Here is a 20,792-nt window from a genome sequence, read left to right as displayed (position 1 = left end):
TTTCAGTTTGGAACTGGAGGTATGATGATCAAAAGGAGGCAATTAGGACATCTTATGGATAGTCAGTGAAGCAACTCGGAATTAAGTGCCGAAGTGGCCGAGACTCGCCAGAAAATTCTTTCTAGAATGTTCGGGAATGTTGGACAATGTTGAGTATTCCAAACCAAGACGCATAGGAATCAAAAACTACTCTAGCACGTTTCCCGTCAAATCCAGATTCTCGACGTATACCACACACTACTGACGTAGTGCCCCTGCTCGTTAGCGTCAATACTTGCGGCTTCTCGGTGACTCTCGGAACACTTCGAGCCTAGTGAGCAACTGCACTGAAGAGGTCATTGGCCGTTCTCATCTTAATTATATACGTGGTGTCTTTTCTTCCGAGCATATTTCGAAATGTTAGAGAATCTTCCAGAAGGTTAGAGAATGTTCTAGTGTGAACCAGGATGTTCTAGAACCCTCTCTAAGTTCCATTATAGTGTTATGGAGAAATTTCTCGGCTCAGAGGGATACATATAGGTTATGTTAGTGTATTTTAAAGTCCCGTCGACAACGAGGTCATTAGAGACGGAGCACAAGCTCGGGTTAGGGAAGGATGGAGAAGGAAATCGGCCGTGCCCTTTCAAAGGAACCATCCCGGCATTTGCCTGAAACGATTTAGGGAAATCACAGAAAACCTAAATCAGAATGGCTGGAGACGGGATTGAACCGCCGTCCTCCCGAATGCGAGTCCACTGCGCCACCTCGCTCGGTGGATGCATATAGGCAACGGAGAAGCGAATGCATCAGTTTACTTAGCCCAAGGTTTTCTAGATTATCTGAGAGTGTTTATTAACGTTTCGAACGTTCTTCAATGTTTTACAAAGTTCTGGAATTTTCTATAGAAAAATGAATAAGTGAGTGACAGATTACTTTATTTCATATTGCAGGGTGGTGATGAATAGTTGAGTGGATTTGAGGGATCAGTGAATATGTTGGCTTTACGTTAGTTAAGATGGCTGGGACAAATGCATGTCGAGCACTGTAGTAACGCGTAGTCCAGGCTTTGTAGCGTACCCAGAGCAGTTTCGCAGCAGCGCCCTGTAAAACACTTGCCGGCAGTGGCGTTAACAGGCGCCGGCGCTGCCGGACCGGCGGCTAATCGCCCGCTCTGAGGTATTTAGCAATCAGGCGGCCCGCGCCGACAACACGTGTCCGTAATTAGCGACAGTGCCAGCCGGGATCAGCACGGGGGTGGGCGCGGGGGAGGCGCGGCGCGCGGTTCCGTGTCCGAGGCACCCGTGCGAGCCAGCGCTCAGCGGTGAGCAGCTGGACCTCACGCATGACGTGGTTCCCGTAGGCCGAGGTATGGGCAATACATCACACGGAATAACTGGACTGAATTCGTGTTTATTTTTAAAAAATGCTGAAGGAATATTAGAGGGGCATTCTTACGCAGGCACGAGAAATTAATGAATATTGTCGATAGGGCACAAAATATACTGACAGAAATAATCGTAATTAATGTAGAGTAGTGAAATTTCGGCAATACATTTCTTTAGGTAACATATGTAAGTGATTAACATTACAAGGTCACACAATGTAAACGCGAGATTGCAAGTGTAAAATGCTGGTACAAAAGTAACCGGTGTAAATGCCACAACGTTGAATGCAAGCGTGCGAACGCGCATGCACTGTGTCGTCGAGGTGCCGGATGTCAGTTTGTGGCATTGAGTTCCATGCCCCTTATACTTGGTCGGTCGATACAGCGACGTTTAATGCTGGTTGTGGATGACGCTGACGTTGTCGTCCGATTATGTCCCGTATGTGTTCGACTGGAGACACACATGGTGATCGAGCAGGCCAAAGCAACATTCGACACTCTGTAGAGCATGCTGGATTACAATATCGGTATGTGGGCGAGCGTTATCCTGTTGGAAAACACCTCCTGCAATGCTGTTCATGGATATACATAAAAAAAGAGGTCGAATCACCAGACTGACAAATTTGCCGTCACATTAGTGAGATAACCAATCAGAACTTCAGGTGTAGATGCAGTGTCTCTAGCACGCACACACGTTGGTTGCAGGTCTTCAGCTGGCCTCTTTCTAATCAGCACATTGCCTTCACTAGGAACACAGCCAGACCCAAATTTCACCAGAAAACACCAAGGATATCCATCCTGCCCTCCAATGACCTCTCGCTTGACACCACTGAAGTTGTAAATGGGACACCACTGAAGTTATAAATGGCGTTGGTTTGGGGTCAGCGCAATGCATGCTACAGGGCGCCCGGCTCGGCGGTGTCCTTGAAGTAACCGATTTGTAACAGTTCGTTGTGGCACTCTGGTGCCAAATGGTGTTAAAATCGTTACTGTAGATGCGCCAGAGCCATACGCCGAACACGATGGTCTTCCCTCTCAGTAGTGCCACGTGGCCGTCCGGAGCCCGGTGGCTACACTCCCGCCAGGCCTTTCTGTAATAGAAGGAACATTCAGCTTCTCGTAATCCTATTACACGCCATCGCTCAAAATCTTTAAGGTGCTGGTAACGGCATCTTTGTCGTCTCAAAGGTGGTCTTGAAAAAGATCGGCTCACCACGTACAGTTTCACAGATAACTGATATTCACGACCGTTACAGAGTTTATTTAACGCAAACTTGATTTGCACCCTTATAATGGCGCTACTAACGCCACTCTTACACGACTGGCGCGAAATTTGAATAGACATCTTTCATATTTAGAAAAACGCCTATCAACTTCTTTCGTTTAGGTGGCACAACTCCTACTTGGTATTTTGATTTTTGTCCGTCAGTGTATCACACACGGTCTATGTGTACATCTTCACAATTATAAAACGAAAAATTAAAAGCTACAGCTTTTTTTTTTTTTTTGACCATTGGGAAAGCGATACCCTCGATGTGGTGGGCGACTCAACAACCAGAAACTTATTTGGCCCATTCATCTATAAGGGACAGTCAAATGAAAACGAGACCGATGGAAGAAAGTACGTAAACTCTTTATTACATCAAAAGTAATCGCCTTAGCTATTAAAACACTTATCCCGCTGTGAGACAAGACCGCCCCTGCATCTGCGGAAAAATGTTTGCTGTTGCATACGGAACCATGACTGTGGTGTGCTCCTCTTCATCCGAAGCAAATCTATGGTCACGAGTCTCTTACTTCAGGGCTCCAAAAATACGAAAATCGCATGAGGAGAAATCGGGACTATATGGAGGATGTACTCAAACAGCCTTGGCAACATAACGGCGGGCATTATCCTGCAACAGAATGATGCCGTCCGCCAACATTCCTGGCCATTTGGCTGGGATGCCCTTTAGTTTTTACTGAGAGTGCGCGTACCGCTGTGCGTTTATTGCGGCACCGTGCTTCCGAAAGTCAATGAGCAGTGAACCCTTGCACAAGAAAATGGTCATCATGGCTTTGCGGAGCCGACGCGCATGTTGTTCCCACCACGCAGCAGAGGGTCGGTGGGAAGCCCTTACACATCACCCATACAGTCCCTACATCTCCCCACGCGATTTCCATAGTTTTGACGCCCTGAAGAAAGACAATGCAACCATCGATTTGCTTCGGACGAAAAAGTGAACGCCTGGGTACAATTATTGTTCCGTAGGCAACCGCAAACATCCTCGTATTTACATGATCGCTTTGTCTCACAATGGAATAAATACATTAACAGTTATGGCGATTACTTTTGAAATAATAAAACGGTTTACTCCGTTGATATCCCCTTATAATTTAGACAATGGAGTCATCCTTGTTGGAGGTCTAAGAAGTCTGTGAGTTTTTCTTTTTTAACAGAAACGAACACAAGCATAATGTAAATATGTAATTATTCATTTCTGAAAGAAGCATGCGACAGTATTTAACGAATCTCTGTAGGTTTCATTTGGTAAAAAGAGATGCAATTGAAGATGTATATTTAATTAATGTAAGTCTGACAACTATTTCTATTTCCTTTTTGTTTTTTTTCTGACTTACACGTCTTCCAGAGTGAAGGCATCTTCAGGGTTCACGGATTTTATCTGAACCTTTCCATCACAGTCTTGTGAAACAGTCGCAGCTGGATTTCCTCGGCACTGTAGCTCAACCATATCCTCAGCATCAACTCATGAGCGAAAAATTTGCATGTGGCCAACGGTTTCATACATATGTTACTTGTGCGTGCGAATGCGAAGTTAAACTCGTGAAACACAGGTGAAACTGTATAACTTCGACTGCTGCACCAGGTCATGATGGACAAGAACAGTTTAATCTGTGACCCCCTAAAAATTAAGTTCTCGCTCTGAAATATGCACAACTCAATAAGGACAATCAAAGTACATACACCTGATGGATTTCCAGTGATGAAATTTAAATATACGATAACTCCTCTTTTCATATTTGATTTCTAAAAGAGGGCTTATTAAGTTTTCTCGCGGAAAGTAGTTATTGATCATCATTGAGATGATTACTGGGGCACCAAGAGCAACTAATCACGATTTACTTAGACAGATGGCAGCATTTATGTGTAAAATAGCAGAGAAGGACTCGCAATTCGTAGCCAGGGTTGTGTTGCTGGTGAAAGCAGATAAATTGAGAGAGCGTCTGATAAAATGTGCTTAATAAATTCGAAATAAACTTGTTGTTATTTTAATTCCTTACACGTAAAGTAATGCATTTGTTTGTATGAAACTATGGCACTGTGACGACACTATGCACTAGCATGTTCATGCATGTTCCACTTCCTTGAGGATTTCCTCACTATGTATCTATTGAACGAAAATTAGATTAACGCTTTACCGTCTTGCGACTGTGGTTTAATTCTCTTATTGTTTCCCTGAATACTGTGGATCAAAATTCGTTCCACCAACAAGACCACGGCGGTATCAACTGACCAGTGCTCCATCCGTGGACAAGATTCCGAATATTAACAACAAAAGAAATTAGTATAAATGGCAGACCTGTCTAACTTCAGTTTTGCTGCTACAGCTACCCATACATTTTCTGGCACGTATTACGTGATTTCGTACAGCGTAACAGACGTTGTGTATTGCCAGTAGGATCGCCAAGTGCAACGCACGAGAGTGAAGACAAGGAGCCATGCATGCACCCACAATACCTCCTTTGTGCGACAGAATCATCTGACTGCATTCTATGAAGCAGTCGCGAACCAGGAAGTCGTGCCACAGTGAAAGGAGGTATTGTGCCGCCGCCTCCTCCTCAAGCTTAGGACCTGCTAACGAATCCAGTACAAGAGAGAAGTCAGCCGCAAAACTCGAAAATAACCTTTTAACACATTCCTAACGAAGAGTCGCAGACCGGTATGAAATTCCCTTTAACTTGCGCAAAAGGCACTGTTTTGCACCTCTCCAACCCCTTACAGCAATATAAACCATGGCGGTATGATCTCTCTCTCTCTCTCTCTCTCTCTCTCTCTCTCTCTCTCTCACACACACACACACACACACACACACACACACACACACACACACACAGAGACTAAAGTTCGTAGCAGCCTTCACAGCATAGTGAAAGATTCATGATCGGTTCTTAGAAATAATGAAATGATCGTACGGCATTGTTGGCCGGGAGACCCCATGTGGGGTGTTCGGCCTCCGAAATTGCAAGTCCTTTTTAGCTGACGCCACTTCGGCGACTTGCGAGTCAATGATGATGAAAGACACACAACACCCAGTCATCTCGAGGCAGAGAAAATCACTGATACCGCCGGGAATCGAACCCGGGGCCCCGTGCGCGCGAAGCCAGAACGCTACCGCCAGACCACGAGCTGCAGAACGTGAAGGCTCTTTGAAGAGCTCACTTCTTAATGTGATCACTACTGAATTTTCAGAAGTCAAGTTCTTCGTCTTTTGAGTCCTTTCAATGGATTTAATATCTCCCACTCAGTTTACTAATTCTAAAGCTCTCATGAAAATTACGAACTGTCATTAGATGCCTTCGGTCAACCTCACTGTCTTAGAAACATGCTGCAACACTACCTGCCTAACACATACTGCCGGAAAAAGCAGAAAACCCGTTGAGAGTTTTCCAGATCATTCAAAATGTACTGCAGAAACAATACATATGGAGTACATGGAACGATTGCATTTAGAGATTAATACCTCAAGCTGTTTTAACGTACCGGTACCAGTTATGGACCGGTGCTGCTATTAGTTCGCAATGTAGGCTCCACGGCCGGCAGTGCAGGTATACGCTCGATCTGATCCCGTTGCTCTGTTTGGGTAGTGAATGGACGAGTCGCACCAGTCGCTTGCTGTCTCATCATGTCCCACAGCTGCTCGGCTAGCGGTGCTGGTCAGGGAAACTGCTACACCTCTTGCAAAACACATCGTTTTTAACGGGTAATAAGTGGGTGAGTCACATCCTGTTGGAGCAATAATCACCTTCCTGTTTCAAAGAACTGCGTAACAATTGGTGGAACAACATTCTCCGCGTATCGAATGTTGTTCACAGCTCCCTTCACAAACGCAAAGGGTGAACGTGAGTTGTATCGCACCTCAGACCACGAAGCCTGGGATGGGACCAATGTTTCTCTTCGATACAGCGCTCGTCAATCTACAGCGCACGGGCATACGACCATCACTTGATGTGTTTCTTTGCATGCCCATCGCTTGCGTGCTTTCATCGTTGAAGACCATGACGCACCATTCCATCCTCCAAGCGATCCTTTCGCGGCACCAGTCGAACCCTGTACGAGGTGCATTCAAGTTCTAAGGCCTCCGATTTTTTTTCTAATTAACTACTCACCCGAAATCGATGAAACTGGCGTTACTTCTCGACGTAATCGCCCTGCAGACATACACATTTTCCACAACGCTGACGCCATGATTCCATGGCAGCGGCGAAGGCTTCTTTAGGAGTCTGTTTTGACCACTGGAAAATCGCTGACGCAATAGCAGCACGGCTGGTGAATGTGCGGCCACGGAGAGTGTCTTTCATTGTTGGAAAAAGCCAAAAGTCACTAGGAGCCAGGTCAGGTGAGTAGGGAGCATGAGAAATCACTCCAAAGTTGTTATCACGAAGAAACTGTTGCGTAACGTTAGCTCGATGTGCGGGTGCGTTGTCTTGGTGAAACAACACACGCGCAGCCCTTCCCAGACGTTTTTGTTGCAGTGCAGGAAGGAATTTGTTCTTCAAAACATTTTCGTAGGATGCACCTGTTACCGTAGTGCCCTTTGGAACGCAATGGGTAAGGATTACGCCCTCGCTGTCCCAGAACATGGACACCATCATTTTTTCAGCACTAGCGGTTACCCGAAATTTTTTTGGTGGCGGTGAATCTGTGTGCTTCCATTGAGCTGACTGGCGCTTTGTTTCTTGATTGAAGAATGGCATCCACGTCTCATCCATTGTCACAACCGACGAAAAGAAAGTCCCATTCATGCTGTCGTTGCGCGTCAACATTGCTTGGCAACATGCCACACGGGCAGCCATGTGGTCGTCCGTCAGCATTCGTAGCACCCACCTGGATGACACTTTTCGCATTTTCAGGTCGTCATGCAGGATTGTGTGCACAGAACCCACAGAAATGCCAACTCTGGAGGCGATCTGTTCAACAGTCATTCGGCGATCCCCCAAAACAATTCTCTCCACTTTCTCGATCATGTCGTTAGACCGGCTTGTGCAAGCCCGAGGTTGTTTCGGTTTGTTGTCACACGATGTTCTGCCTTCATTAAACTGTCACACCCACGAACGCACTTTCGACACATCCATAACTCCATCACCACATGTCTCCTTCAACTGTCGATGAATTTCAATTGGTTTCACACCACGCAAATTCATAAAACGAATGATTGCACGCTGTTCAAGTAAGGAAAACGTCGCCATTTTAAGTATTTAAAACAGTTCTCATTCTCGCTGCTGGCGGTAAAATTCCATCTGCCGTACGGTGCTGCCATCTCTGGGACGTATTGACAATGAATGCGGCCTCATTTTAAAACAATGCGCATGTTTCTATCTCGTTACAGTCCGGAGAAAAAAAATCGGAGGCCTTAGAACTTGAATGCACCCCGTATGTCGATGCTGCGGCGTGAGTGGAATACGGGCTACAGCTGAGCGTGCCGGTAGTCCCGCTACTAGTAACCAATTCGCGACAGGTTGTGTTGACACTTGTGGGGTGCCATCTGGTCTTGCCCGTTCCGCGGAAGCTGTACAATCTGCCACTGCTGCCCTTATGACACGATGGTCTTGGCGGGTGTCTATGCTGCGTGGCCGTTCATAACCTCTTTTACGACTGAGAATTCTTAAGTGCTCATGTTGCCAGCATCGCTATGCAACTGACATGGCACCTCCAGCTTCTGTGGAAATTCTCAGAAACGTCATACCGGTACTCGAAAAACCACAATTTAATGCCTCTCAAACTCACTAAGTTGGCTGTAGCAAGAACAAGTGGCAGTTCCGTGGCGTGGTGCCCGCTTGCTCTAGACGTCAGCACCACACTAAGCCTTACGACAATGGGCATTGCTTTTTAAAGGATAGACACATATGGCACTCTGCTACCCATGCCCTTACGACACATGCAGGCGGATGACGTTCAGATTATTATTACAATCCCCTAGGTAGAACATTCTGTCATCAGATAAAAAGTCTACATCATATATCAAGATGTTCTAATTTCTTTCTGGCTGTATATTTTCTTCAGTAAACTAGAAAAAATGTCTAAGATGTCATCAGAGACGAAACAGTGGCTCAATAAGTCAAACGAAGGGGAAAATTACCACTCGTATAACTGAAGGAACCTTCATGGCAATTGCTTAATGTGATTCTATGGGAAATCACGAAATATATAAACCAGGTGACAGAGTGAGGTTTCGAATACCGCTCCTCCTCAATAAAAGACTCCAGTGTGTTGGACAACTACGTCATCATTCTCGGGCAGGCTAACTGAGTTCGGTTAGTGCATTGTTGTCTGCTGATGTTGATCTTCGTCTCTCGCAACTGGGTTCAGAATCCGTGGCGTTGGACGCAAAACGCAAGGATCCATCCTCGTCTGCCATAAAGTTTGCATACGCTGGGAACGGAAAATTGTACGTTCTTTGTGTTTCACATCTGACAGCTTAATTTTCAGGAAGTACCATTTAGCGAGCGTATAGGGCTACTTTTTTTCCTGTTGCTACACGTGGCAGATCCCCCGCTGGATTCCTTGGTAACGTCTCCTTTAAGAGGAGATATTGGGACGCTGGCAAGGGGACGTAAACATGGCGGGTGAGGACTGCCGCCTTCCCTCTGTGTTGCTGAAAAACAGCGCGTCCCCAAAGGCAATGGCGCTGGTTGTCAATAGAAGTCCATATTTCCTTGATTCAAGATGCCGATAGAAATGTAAAACCGTTAAGCACACCCATGCCTCCTACATACGTATATTAAAATTTACTTAAGGCAGTCCGACCTTTCGAAAGGGGATAGAAATTACGTGATGCACGATTTAAAATTTACTGAATTCGTGCCGTGCCTATAATATTCGACTTTAAAATGGCTCAAATGGCTCTGAGCACTATGGGACTCAACATCTTAGGTCATAAGTCCCCTAGAACTTAGAACTACTTAAACCTAACTAACCTAAGGACATCACACACACCCATGCCCGAGGCAGGATTCGAACCTGCGACCGTAGCAGTCCCGCGGTTCCGGACTGCAGCGCCAGAACCGCTAGACCACCGCGGCCGGCTATTCGACTTCCTTCGATTATATTCGTTAATCGTTTAACGCTGGTGAATAAACGTTTATCGTTGCCAAGTTGAATCTACAATTACTAACACTCTCGCACATTTTAACACGAACAAAGTGTGAATTCATACATGAATAAACCATTGCTTCAAGCATTCACTGACCGAATGATCAGTTCAGTTGCCGCTTGTTAGTATATCGTCTCTGCACAAGGCCTCAACAGTTAATCACTTCTAATTTCATGGCAGCTATAGTGACTATTCCTGGCAAACTGACACAGCAAAATAAGTAGAAAAATCTCGATGAAAACTGTCAACTACTTTTATAGCATTTTTTTACGCCAATGTACTTTTCAAAATACCACATTCATCATCGGGGCTTTCTGTTGTTATGTAAGCATATTTTAGTTGTTGTGCAACTTGTGAGAGTTATGTTTGTACTGTTGTCTACACTGCAATGAAGATCCATATCTAACTTTGGTGTTAATTCCTTTCCAACGCTCTCCCTTCAGTGCCTCTTAAAAACATTAACTTCACAACCTCAGACCATTCCGTGACCCTCTGCGCCAGCTTACAGTCGTACACTCATATTCGTCGGTACAGACAGCTTTGCGACTAACAGGTAAAAAGCTCAGTTTCCTACAGCTCTAAGGATGTTGGAATGATGTGTGGCTGCTTAATTGTTTGGCTCTCGGTTATAAAGGGGAGTGACCACACACGGTCGCACTCTGTTCCACTGAAATTCAAGGTCTCTGCTTCTAACACCTGTGATCTTAAAAATATAGGAAGCGAGTAACCAATAACTCTAAGCGACACATGAGAATCTCTTCGACTTTCTGTGTAATTAATATTGGCAGACTATTACACAGAGTGGGGCACTTGTGTATCTAGTCCAGCATAAGATGGGCGAAAGTGAGGTTACCTGCCGGCCGGAGTGGCCGTGCGGTTCTAGGCGCTACAGACTGGAACCGAGCGAGCGCTACGGTCGCAGGTTCGAATTCTACCTCGGGCATGGATGTGTGTGATGTCCTTAGGTTGGTTAGGTTTAATTAGTTCTAAGTTCTAGGCGACTGACGACCTCAGAAGTTAAGTCGCATAGGGCTCAGAGCCATTTTTGAGGTTATCTTTCAGATCTACACTGCAGTTCTTTGTCAATTAATGCTACAGATTACAGCACTGTAAACTAAGCTGAAGACTATCACCAACTAACCAGTATAGTTCACTCTTCAGACTGCCCACTTTAAACCACTGCACGAAAATTCTACTAAGTGCGAGCTGATATGCCACACGAATAATTCAGAATGCAGTGCCGCTAAACGGTGATCTTTACGAAGTCTGAAACTTGGTCATCTGCATCTAATTGTAGAAAGTTCAACACCGCGGCATTCCAGTAACACAGCATCAGTCTCGGTAACTTCCATCAAACTTTCTAATACATATAACACGCGAATTCCACCTACCTCTCTCTGCGCGCCCAGTCCGTACGCACCCGCATCTTCACTATGCCTATAAAGCCCGTTCTTTCGCTGCCCAAATACCAAAAATTACCTCCTGTAATCTACATTAAAACAGTTGGCACTACAGTGTGCCGATTTCAAAGCTGCATCTACTGATAGCCAACAAGGTGATATTTGCGTCTACTGTTTGGCTTCGGTAACGATTTATTAACTTTCTCTTGTCGTAAGATACTATACTTTAACTAATTTAAAGGATATCATTAAAACGAAGCAGAGTCTATTCATTTCTTAAGTATGTTTTCTGCTGTTTCCACTGACGATGACAATTGGTCGCTAATGTCAATCGTTCATCGCTGATTCGAGATTTTTGATCGCTGTGTTCCATGTTTCCAAACCATCAGGAGTTGCAGTCGAAAGACTCTGAGCGCTAATGCTTACTTCTGGCCACCGCGAACCGTCCGCATCTAACAATGAAAATACTGTGTAGAGCATTATATTAACCACTGCAGTGCAAATTGCGTGCTCAAGTTGTCACACTTATTTGCTTCAAAACGTGTAATGGTGAAAGTCTAGGCCCATCATGGCAGCTACTTATGACTATTGAGAGAAGATCTGTTACATTACGGAGTGAAGCCAGGGAAAAAAATTAACAATGGCCATTGTAGGCTGAGATATACAATACTAAGTATTATTATGCATTAGTCATTTCTAAATTTTAAATAAATTTGATGTATAAAGCTGTATTTAACTTACGGAAGAAGGCTGTTTTTCTACTCATGCCATCTTCTGTACTTCGTCTAACTTATTCAGGAAGCAACACCTTAACGTTCAAATTCCATTGCGAGCAGTGAGGTTGCGTGTTTAGCTGGCGGTAGCTTACCCACTGGCAGACAAGGACAGGCTCTAGAGGATGGACCGAATGGAATGTGTCCCTAGACGCCCATCACTTCAATGACTGATCCTTAAAAATCAAGCTATGCAAGTATCTAGCGGCCACGAGATGTCTATCGAATTCTGTGTCATCCATGGCGTCATCATCATATACGATCGTTCTCTAATATCCAGAAGGACGCTACATCAGACCCTGGTAGCATTTACTAGCTATTAGTATCTACCCGAGCCGAGCCCATTGGCCGGTTCAGCTCTCACTCCAATCAGAATCGTTAAACGTTAATTCCAATACCATCAAGCATGCGCTTGCGCGTGCTCAGGTTACAACCACCGGCTACCAAACCTAGCGGCAGTCACGTCAAATTGTCTCACCGATCAGCGTAACCATATGGATAAGTTGTGATTTTTATGTAAATAAGAAAAAATACTATCCACTTTTGGAATCTATTCGTATCAGTGGTCTACAAAACAAAAGATATATAATTTACACAAATATTCAGTCAGCTCTTGATAAGATATCATAATTACACGAAGCTTGGAAACTTGCTTTAAATGTTCATAAATATAAAGCTGTGCTCTTCACAACACAAAAAAACGTACTATCCTATGACTATAATATCAATGAGTCACAGCTGGAATCGGTCAACTCTCACAAATACCTGGCTAAACACGTAATAAGGAAATATGATTCTGCCTTGATCAAACACAATTTTTCTTGTTTCCTTGTCTTCAGAAAAACTACGTCAAACTATACTCAATATACCGTGCAAAAAATAATAAATAAAGCCCACTGAAGATTGAGAAACTTCTCCGAAACATGCATGGGTAGTAAGACAAAAAAAGATTGTGTTTGTCCAAGGCAGGACCACATTTCTTTATTACATATTAGGAAGCAAACTTGGGTAAGGAAAGAGCTTCTGCCACTGCGGTTCGGTGGTACAATACTAGGAAAATGCAATCAATCCAGAAAGGAGTCTACATGCAAAACACTCGTGTCACTCTTACAGAAATATTGCTCACGTCTGTGGGATTCGTATCAAACAGGACCGACAGGGGATACTGAACGGATACAAAGAAGAGCACCAAGAATGGTGACAAGTTTGTTTGACTCGTGGCAGGGCGTCGCGTAGATGCTGAAAGAACTGAACTGGCAGACGCGTGAAGATAGATGTAAACTGTCCCGTGAAAACATACGTAGGAGATGAAACTAGGAATTCAAAGGGCGAGGCAAATAAAAACGGCCCGGACGAGTGGATGTGGTTGGACGTGAATTTGTGGCAGCATTAACGGAGGAAGAAAGAGAGCAACTGCCCACACAGCCGGACAAACCTTGGAGCACATTTACGTAGTACATCTGAGAGCAGAGGCCAGTCCGGTCGCGGCATAGCCTGGACACCCTGGTCACCTGATCTGTCAGTGTGCGATTACTTCGTGTGGGGAGCCCTCAAGTGTAAGGTGTGTCGCAACAACTCTCATAGTCTTCACGAACTGCAGCAGAAAATTTCGGCTGACACTGCGGCAATTCCAGCTATCCAGCTGCCATCCGCCTTCAGCAACTTGCTGACCAGGGCCCAAAAGTGCCAAGAGATGAACGATGGTCACTTTCAACATCTGCTATAGTCAGGTTAGTACTGTGACTCTTTGTATCCTGGAACTCTTGTTCTCCGGGCCACTTTCATTTTCCTCACCCTGTACTACAACCCGCAACATATAGCTCCCACAGGGATCGCGAAGACAACATTAGACTAATTACAGCGCGCACGTAGACATTTATGCAATCGTTCTTCCCGCGCTCCGTACGTGAATGGAACGGGAAAAAGTCCTAACAGCTGGTACAATGGGACTTCACACTGGTTTGCAGAGTGTAGAGGTAGATGAGCAATAGTCTAATAGACGAGTTTGGTGAGGGATGACAATTCTAGACATTAGTCGATGTCTTGGCCAATCGATACGTCCTCGTTCTACAGATCGATCCGAGATCGACTTGGTTTAGGAGGGAGGCTCCGCGAGTCTCGTGGCATCTGGGCCGGAGGCGGCGGCAGCGGCGGCGGCGGCAGCGGCGTCTTCGCCTCACATTCCGGCGATCTGAGTTATAGCTGCCTAGCCGTCATCTCGATCGCTCGTAATAACGCACACCCCCGGCAATGCGCGTCTCTCTGCCTCACTCTACCGTGTGTGTGTGTGTGTGTGTGTGTGTGTGTGTGTGTGTGTGAGAGAGAGAGAGAGAGAGAGAGAGAGAGAGAGAGAGAGAGAGCGCACAAGTGTGTGGTGTGAATCAAACTGACGTCGCGTATCTCCGACAGCCATCTTAAACTTCACGTGTCGGGCGGAGTACTTCAAAGGCCTCGGCAGCCTCGGGTGTCCTCCAGAAATTGCCGCAGAGGTAAGTACGCAATATTTACAACCCAAGTTAAACGGTGTAAAGGGATCAGTACAATAAGAGCGTCTTGTAGAATACACAGGAACCCCCACAGGCACCTGGATTATCGACCATAAATGCTTAGTGCGTTCGGAAGGTCTATTCGTAAAGATCACGCAATACTAGAACTTATGTCCATGTTTCAGTTCCACTTCGTTGACAGCTCGATTTGAATACGTACAATGATAAATGTAAATGGCTAGAATTCATTAGAAAGTGATTGAGCAGATAAACTGTTCTATCGAGATGGAGATATTAATTTTTCTTTCTTCGCTGTGGGATTGTTCTTTGATTACCACGATATTTTTCTCTGTCTTTTTTATTTAGTGTATATTACTCATAAATACTAACTATGCCGACTCGACTACTAGAAGCCAACCACTCTTTTGCCTTTCTAGAATTTTACCTGGATCCCCCTTCCTGTTTTAAAACTTTCTCGTTGATTTATTGCTTAGCCTCATGCAAGAGAGAGTCATCCAAAAGAGTGATATTAATAAGGTTTTTTTTCATATCCCGTTTCAAAGCCACGAATCTATTAGATGGTAATTTCATTTGCCACTCGGACTGTGTATTATCATCACAGTCATTTATGTCACACACTCAGATGATTTAGGCAATGTGCCATTCCAAGAGCTTGCCATATCCTCATAATGTTACAGCGATGCACTGTGTGGATTTTACAATATATATCTATCATTTAAAAACGTAGATGCTGCCGTAGTACATCTGAAAAAGAACAACGTTTACGCTCATCAACAACTTAATTAACACTGCTGCCATACTGGTATACGTATGTGCAAACATAAAAACTCAGGACTTATTGCACAGAATATTGGTTTTTATGTTCCTAAAGTACCCCATAACATCTCCAAATGCTGTATTATTAGTAACAGTAAGAGTTTACTGCTGATCTGTTCGTATGACTCAACGTACAGCGCTTTGGATGACGAGATCGAAAGGTAAGCTAGACATGGATCAAATCCTCGTGCCGGATTAACGGTCCTTGGAATGATACCGCAGCCAGCTCGAGGGTGGTTTTCAGACGGTTTCTTACATTCGTCTGAGCAAATTCCGGTCTGATGCCAAATCTCCAGCCCAGAGAACATCATACACGAACAGTTCAAATAAGACAATACACAGGAGAGACGGTGCACATAATATTCTTCCCTTACGCCAACTGATTGTAATAATTATATACAAGAAGCTGTAAGTTTCAAACACTTGTAACTGCCTCGCCAGTCCCTTCAGAGTCCCAGAAGACCGTCGCCATGACCTTACCCGCTGAGGATGCGGCGTTCAACTTTTTCTTCAGAGGAGAGGTGGTGTGGCGCCACTCTGCGGATTGCAGTTTTGTTTCCGGTACGAAGTGATGAACCCCTGTTTCACCGCGTTTGACGATGTTCGACAAAAATTGTCACGATTCAGCCTCGTAACCCACAAGCAATTCCGCACAGATAGCCCACCGTTGCCTTTTATGGTCTTTTGTGAGGCGGGACACACCTTTCAGTACCCCAGTTTGCGGACGAGTGTGTCAGCACTACCAACAGAGACGTCCAGATGTGCAGCAAGGTGTTTGATTGTGATGAGAATGAGAGTGTCCGCACGTTCCAAAATTGCTTTCTACATCCGGCCGGCGTGCGGAAGATCGGACAGGTTCGCAGGTTTGCGCGACCTTGTTCCGACCATGACAGATGCTTCGCCCATCGACTCACCGTTCACTACCGGTCTCCGAAGACATTTTGCAAGCGCCTGTGAATATCTGTGATGCTCTGGTTTTCCGCCAACTGACAGCTCTACACTTGGAACGCACCTCCATTATAGACGCCATTTTGAAAACTATGTGTAGCGCCACTACCTACCGGAACTCCATGAAACAACAGGGTCTAAAGCGGGAAAATTCCACAATATCTCACAACAATTTCCGCATTCTTTTAATCCAAACTGGCCGAGAAAAAATGTATTGCATTCTTTATTGAAGACCCCTCGTACTTATCATGTCATGTATCCGCAGTGTCACCAGGCAGCGTTCATTCTCGCGATGAGCAGTGTTCTTGATGTTCTGGTTCATCAGTGTATGTATACCTGTGTGCGTGTGTGTGTTTGTGTGTAGAAGCTTTCATCGCTGCGTATGGAGGTTCTAATAATTAGTTATATTAGGTAGTTGCAATTGATCGACTACCGTAACTACCAGAATGCGGCCTAATTCGTACCACTTCCTCGTTTTAATAGCCCCTCGCCTTTAATAAGAACTCTGAGGACGTCCGCTAGCTCGCCTCGACCGTGGCTTGCCCTCCGTCGCTATACTGGCGCCCCTCCACACACAAGCGGGTTACCGACCTGCGCCACTCGGTCGTGTGCGACGGCTCTATTTAAGCCGCGCCGCGCCGCTTGCTCGCGCTGTAAATGGATTTAACGACCGGCTGATAGGCTGTCGTCCGCGCCCACTGCCTGTACACAAACCGGCGTCACTGCTCCGTCTGTTATTTACATTTCTCGAGCTGACGCCGCCCCGTCCCACATTTGGTTGTTTGGCCCTTTATTAATGGTTCGGCCGATGATGGTAGTAAATCCTGCAGCCAACAAGTGGTGTCGGAGACTGCTTCGTGCGGGAAACAGCGGCTTGCTGATTGGTTTTGAAGCGATGGTCCAACTGTCTCGGTGCTGTTCTGATTTGCATTTATTCATGCTAGCCTACTAAAACAGTGGGACAAATACAGTACAAACGGGACGACGAGATAATAAACATATTACAGGGTGGCATCTTTATCCCATCACAAGATTCCCCTCAGATGTCCGAGGTTTTCCTGAGCTGGTTTTCATTGCATGAGAGACGCCTTACTTTCATATTTTTCATGGGTATAAAGAATTTCTTTATGTTGCCATGTCACTTAATGGTTTTGAGAGGTCAGGTAGCATGTACGGTTTTATTAGCGGTGCTGTAAGTTATTAAGTTCTTGCCGCCCTGGAAACTCCGTCGTGACTTCATTCTTCGCCATCCCAAGCCATGCCCTGATACTGTACGTTAACGTAAAGTACACGACATATCATCGCAGGAACAAAACTGAAATGCAGTATCAATTGGCTTTTTTAACAGCAACGACGCATCATGTTTCAGGCTGGATGCTCTTCTTACTACAGTCATCGTTGAGTTGAAGCAACACACTGCAGGGAAGTTGGCAAAGTATTACTTTACATTGAAATAAGTAAAAGGAGAACCGAAGCATGAATACTGAATGCTGATCTACAAATCAGCTGTTCAAAAAGTGGTTCAAATGGCTCTGAGTACTATGGGACTTAACATCTGAGGTCATCATTCCCGTAGACTTAGAATTACTTAAACCTAACTAACCTAAGGACATCACACACATCCATGCCCGAGGCAGGATTCGAACCTGCGACCGTAGCGGTCGCGCGGTTCCAGACTGAAGCGCCTAGAACCGCTCGGCCACTGCGGCCGGCAAATCATCTGTATTAATATATGTTACCTTACTAATTTTTGAATAAAATATCACCTTTAGCCTTCGTGTGAATAACGAATTCACAAGTATGTCACAAATGCGCATGCGCACGTTTCACTCTGTCCTACTCACAACCATGCCATGGCAAATGGGCATGGAGCCCGAGAACCCAGGGACAACAACGAAGATTAAACTTCTAGGCAGATTAAAGCTGTGTGCCCGACCGAGAATCGAACTCGGGACCTTTGCCTTATGCAGGCAAGTGCTCTACCGACTGAGTTACCCAAGCATAACTTACTACCAGTCCTCATAGCCTTTCTTTCACTATAACTTATTTCGTAACTTCCAAATTTCACAGAAGTTCTGCGAAACTTGAAAGACAAGCATACCGTAGCTCAGTCGATAGAGCACTCGCCAGAGAAAGGGAAAGTACGAGCCTCCGTCTGCCACACAGTTTTAATCTATCAGGAAGTTTCACAGCAGCGCATACTTCGTAGCAGACCGAAAATTTCTTTCTGAAAATAACAAAGATCACCGATGTCAGCGAGTGCTTGACATCGGTGTTTGACAAAACATTACAACAATTCAATATACTATTTCACCTTTTATTAAGCGTCACCACAATTTATTGCTTCCGAAGCGGTGTGATCTGCAACAAAAAGACTCAGTTTACATTTTCCCTCAACGAACTGTTCAACCCCCTGCAGATTATCTCAGAAATCTAAGTGTATTTCAAAGCAACAAGTGTCTCCCAGTATTCGATAAGATTTCTCTGGCTTTTCCAGTTAATGCAATTCCATGTTTTCCAGACAACTGCCACGCTGTATAACGTAAAGCAAGCTATGGCAAAATAAGAGGCTTGGTATCGAACAACTAATAGAATGCAATGGTGTAATTATTTCACATGCTGCCTGAAACTGTGTTTCACACATTCCACATCATAGAAGTATGTATAGGCTGTGTTCGAGGAGGCGCCATTAAGGTGTAACACGTTCTTCTCCACAAAGCAAAAATTTGACTTGTTTCAGTTTGCCTTTCACTCTAGAATATGCTCCGAAACTTGAAATTATATGTTCTGACGTTACAAAATTTGACGACGTCCCTGTCAAACCCGCTTTCACGTCTCATGTGAAGACGGCTTGCGGACGATGGGAGCGGTTCTAGGCGCTACAGTCTGGAACCGCGCGACCTCTACGGTCGCAGGTTCGAATCCTGCCTCGGGAATGGATGTGTGTGATGTCCTTAGGTTAGTTAGATTTTAGTTCTAAGTTCTAGGGGACTGGTGACCAAAGAAGTTAAGTCCCATAGTGCTCAGAGCCATTTGAACCATTTTTTTGAATGGACAGTGTCTTGAGAGGAGGATATAAGATGAACGTCAACAAAAACAAAACGAGGATAATGGAATGTAGTCGAATTAAGTCGGGCGATGCTGCGGGAATTAGATTAGGAAATGAGACGCTTAAAGTAGTAAATGAGTTTTGCTATTTGGGGAGCAAAGTAACTGATGATGGTCGATGTAGAGAGGATATAAAATGTAGACTGGCAATGGCAATGAAAGCGTTTCTGAAGAAGAGAAATTTGTTAACATCGAGTATAGATTTAAGTGTCAGGAAGTCGTTTCTGAATGTATTTGTATGGGGTGTAGCCATGTATGGAAGTGAAACGTGGACGATAAATAGTTTAGACAAGAAGAGAATAGAAGCTTTCGAAATGTGACGCTACAGAAGAATGCTGAAGACTAGATGGGTAATCACATAGATAATGAGGAGGCACTGAATAGAATTGAAGAGAAGAGAAATTTGTGGCACTGCTTGACTAGAAGAAGGGATCGATTAGTGGGGAATATTCTGAGGCATCAAGGTATCACCAATTTAGTATTGGAGGGCAGCGTGGAGGGTAAAAATTGTAGAGGGAGACCAAGAGATGAATACACTAAAGAGATTCAGAAGTGTGTGAAATATTATGGTACTTAACTGCTAAGGTCATCAGTCCCTAAGCTTACACACTACTTAACCTAAATTACCCTAAGGACAAACACGCACACCCGTGCCCGAGGGAGGGCTCGAACCTCCGCCGGGACCAGCCGCACAGTCCATGACTGCAGCGCCTTAGACCGCTCGGCAGATTCAGAAGGATGTAGGTTGCAGTAGGTATTGGTAGATGTAGAAACTTGCACAGGATAGAGTAGCACCAAACCAGTCTCAGGACTGAAGACCACAACAACAACAACGTGATCGAAAATCCATTTTGCTGTTAATAAATCATCAAAATTACGGCCAACGCTGACCTTCCTTCTAATTTTTTTTTTATCTACCTATATGTTGTGCGAGGGCTTGCATTTCGTCTGTCCGGCATTCATTTACATTTGCGGAGGCTCGTGCACCGCAGTAGCTAGTACGGGGTCGGAGATTAAAAAGCAGTGTTCCCAGAAGCCGCGATTCCCGTCCACCTCTGGAGAGCGACGTGAAGAGAGGAGCGGCGACCTCTGCCGCGCGCCATTGTCCGGCGGCCCCAATTTGGACGGGCACGGATTTGGGCGGACGGCGCTGCGAGGCGCTGGGACGAGGCGACGCATTGTCCGCCGGCCACGTCTGCCAGGGATTAGCCCCGCGCTGTGTACTGCCGTGCCCTGCTGATAGCGGGACAGCTCTGACGGGATCGTCGCTCCGGCTGCGGCGGCCGCCTGGCGGCTGTAGGGGGACCGCGGGCACAATTAGCTTGTTACAGTGAACACCAGCGCTGGCTTCCGGCATTAGGTGCGGAGCAGGAAATCCTCAAGCTGGCCAACATAGTTACTACTGACAATGCGAGTGCTGTAGTTGCAACGAACGCCGCAGCGTTATACACCGCGCCATTACGTTCACCATATCCGTTACACTGTGTGACTCGCCCACCATCAAA

The 20,792-nt window shown here is 45.3% G+C and overlaps 2 protein-coding genes across 2 annotated transcripts in view; one reads left to right on the top strand and one right to left on the bottom strand.

Moving 5' to 3' along the window:
• Window positions 1-20,792, bottom strand: part of LOC126190766 (mediator of RNA polymerase II transcription subunit 20) — a 567,907-nt gene that overhangs the window by 288,069 nt on the left and 259,046 nt on the right. The gene's annotated exons all lie outside the window — the stretch shown is intronic.
• LOC126190764 (facilitated trehalose transporter Tret1-2 homolog) overlaps window positions 1-20,792 on the top strand; it is a 368,018-nt gene that overhangs the window by 113,986 nt on the left and 233,240 nt on the right. The window lies entirely within an intron of this gene.

This window comes from Schistocerca cancellata, chromosome 6 (assembly GCF_023864275.1).
Source record: "Schistocerca cancellata isolate TAMUIC-IGC-003103 chromosome 6, iqSchCanc2.1, whole genome shotgun sequence".
Classification (NCBI taxonomy): Eukaryota; Metazoa; Arthropoda; class Insecta; order Orthoptera; family Acrididae; genus Schistocerca; species Schistocerca cancellata.
This window is presented reverse-complemented; position numbering and strand designations above follow the sequence as displayed.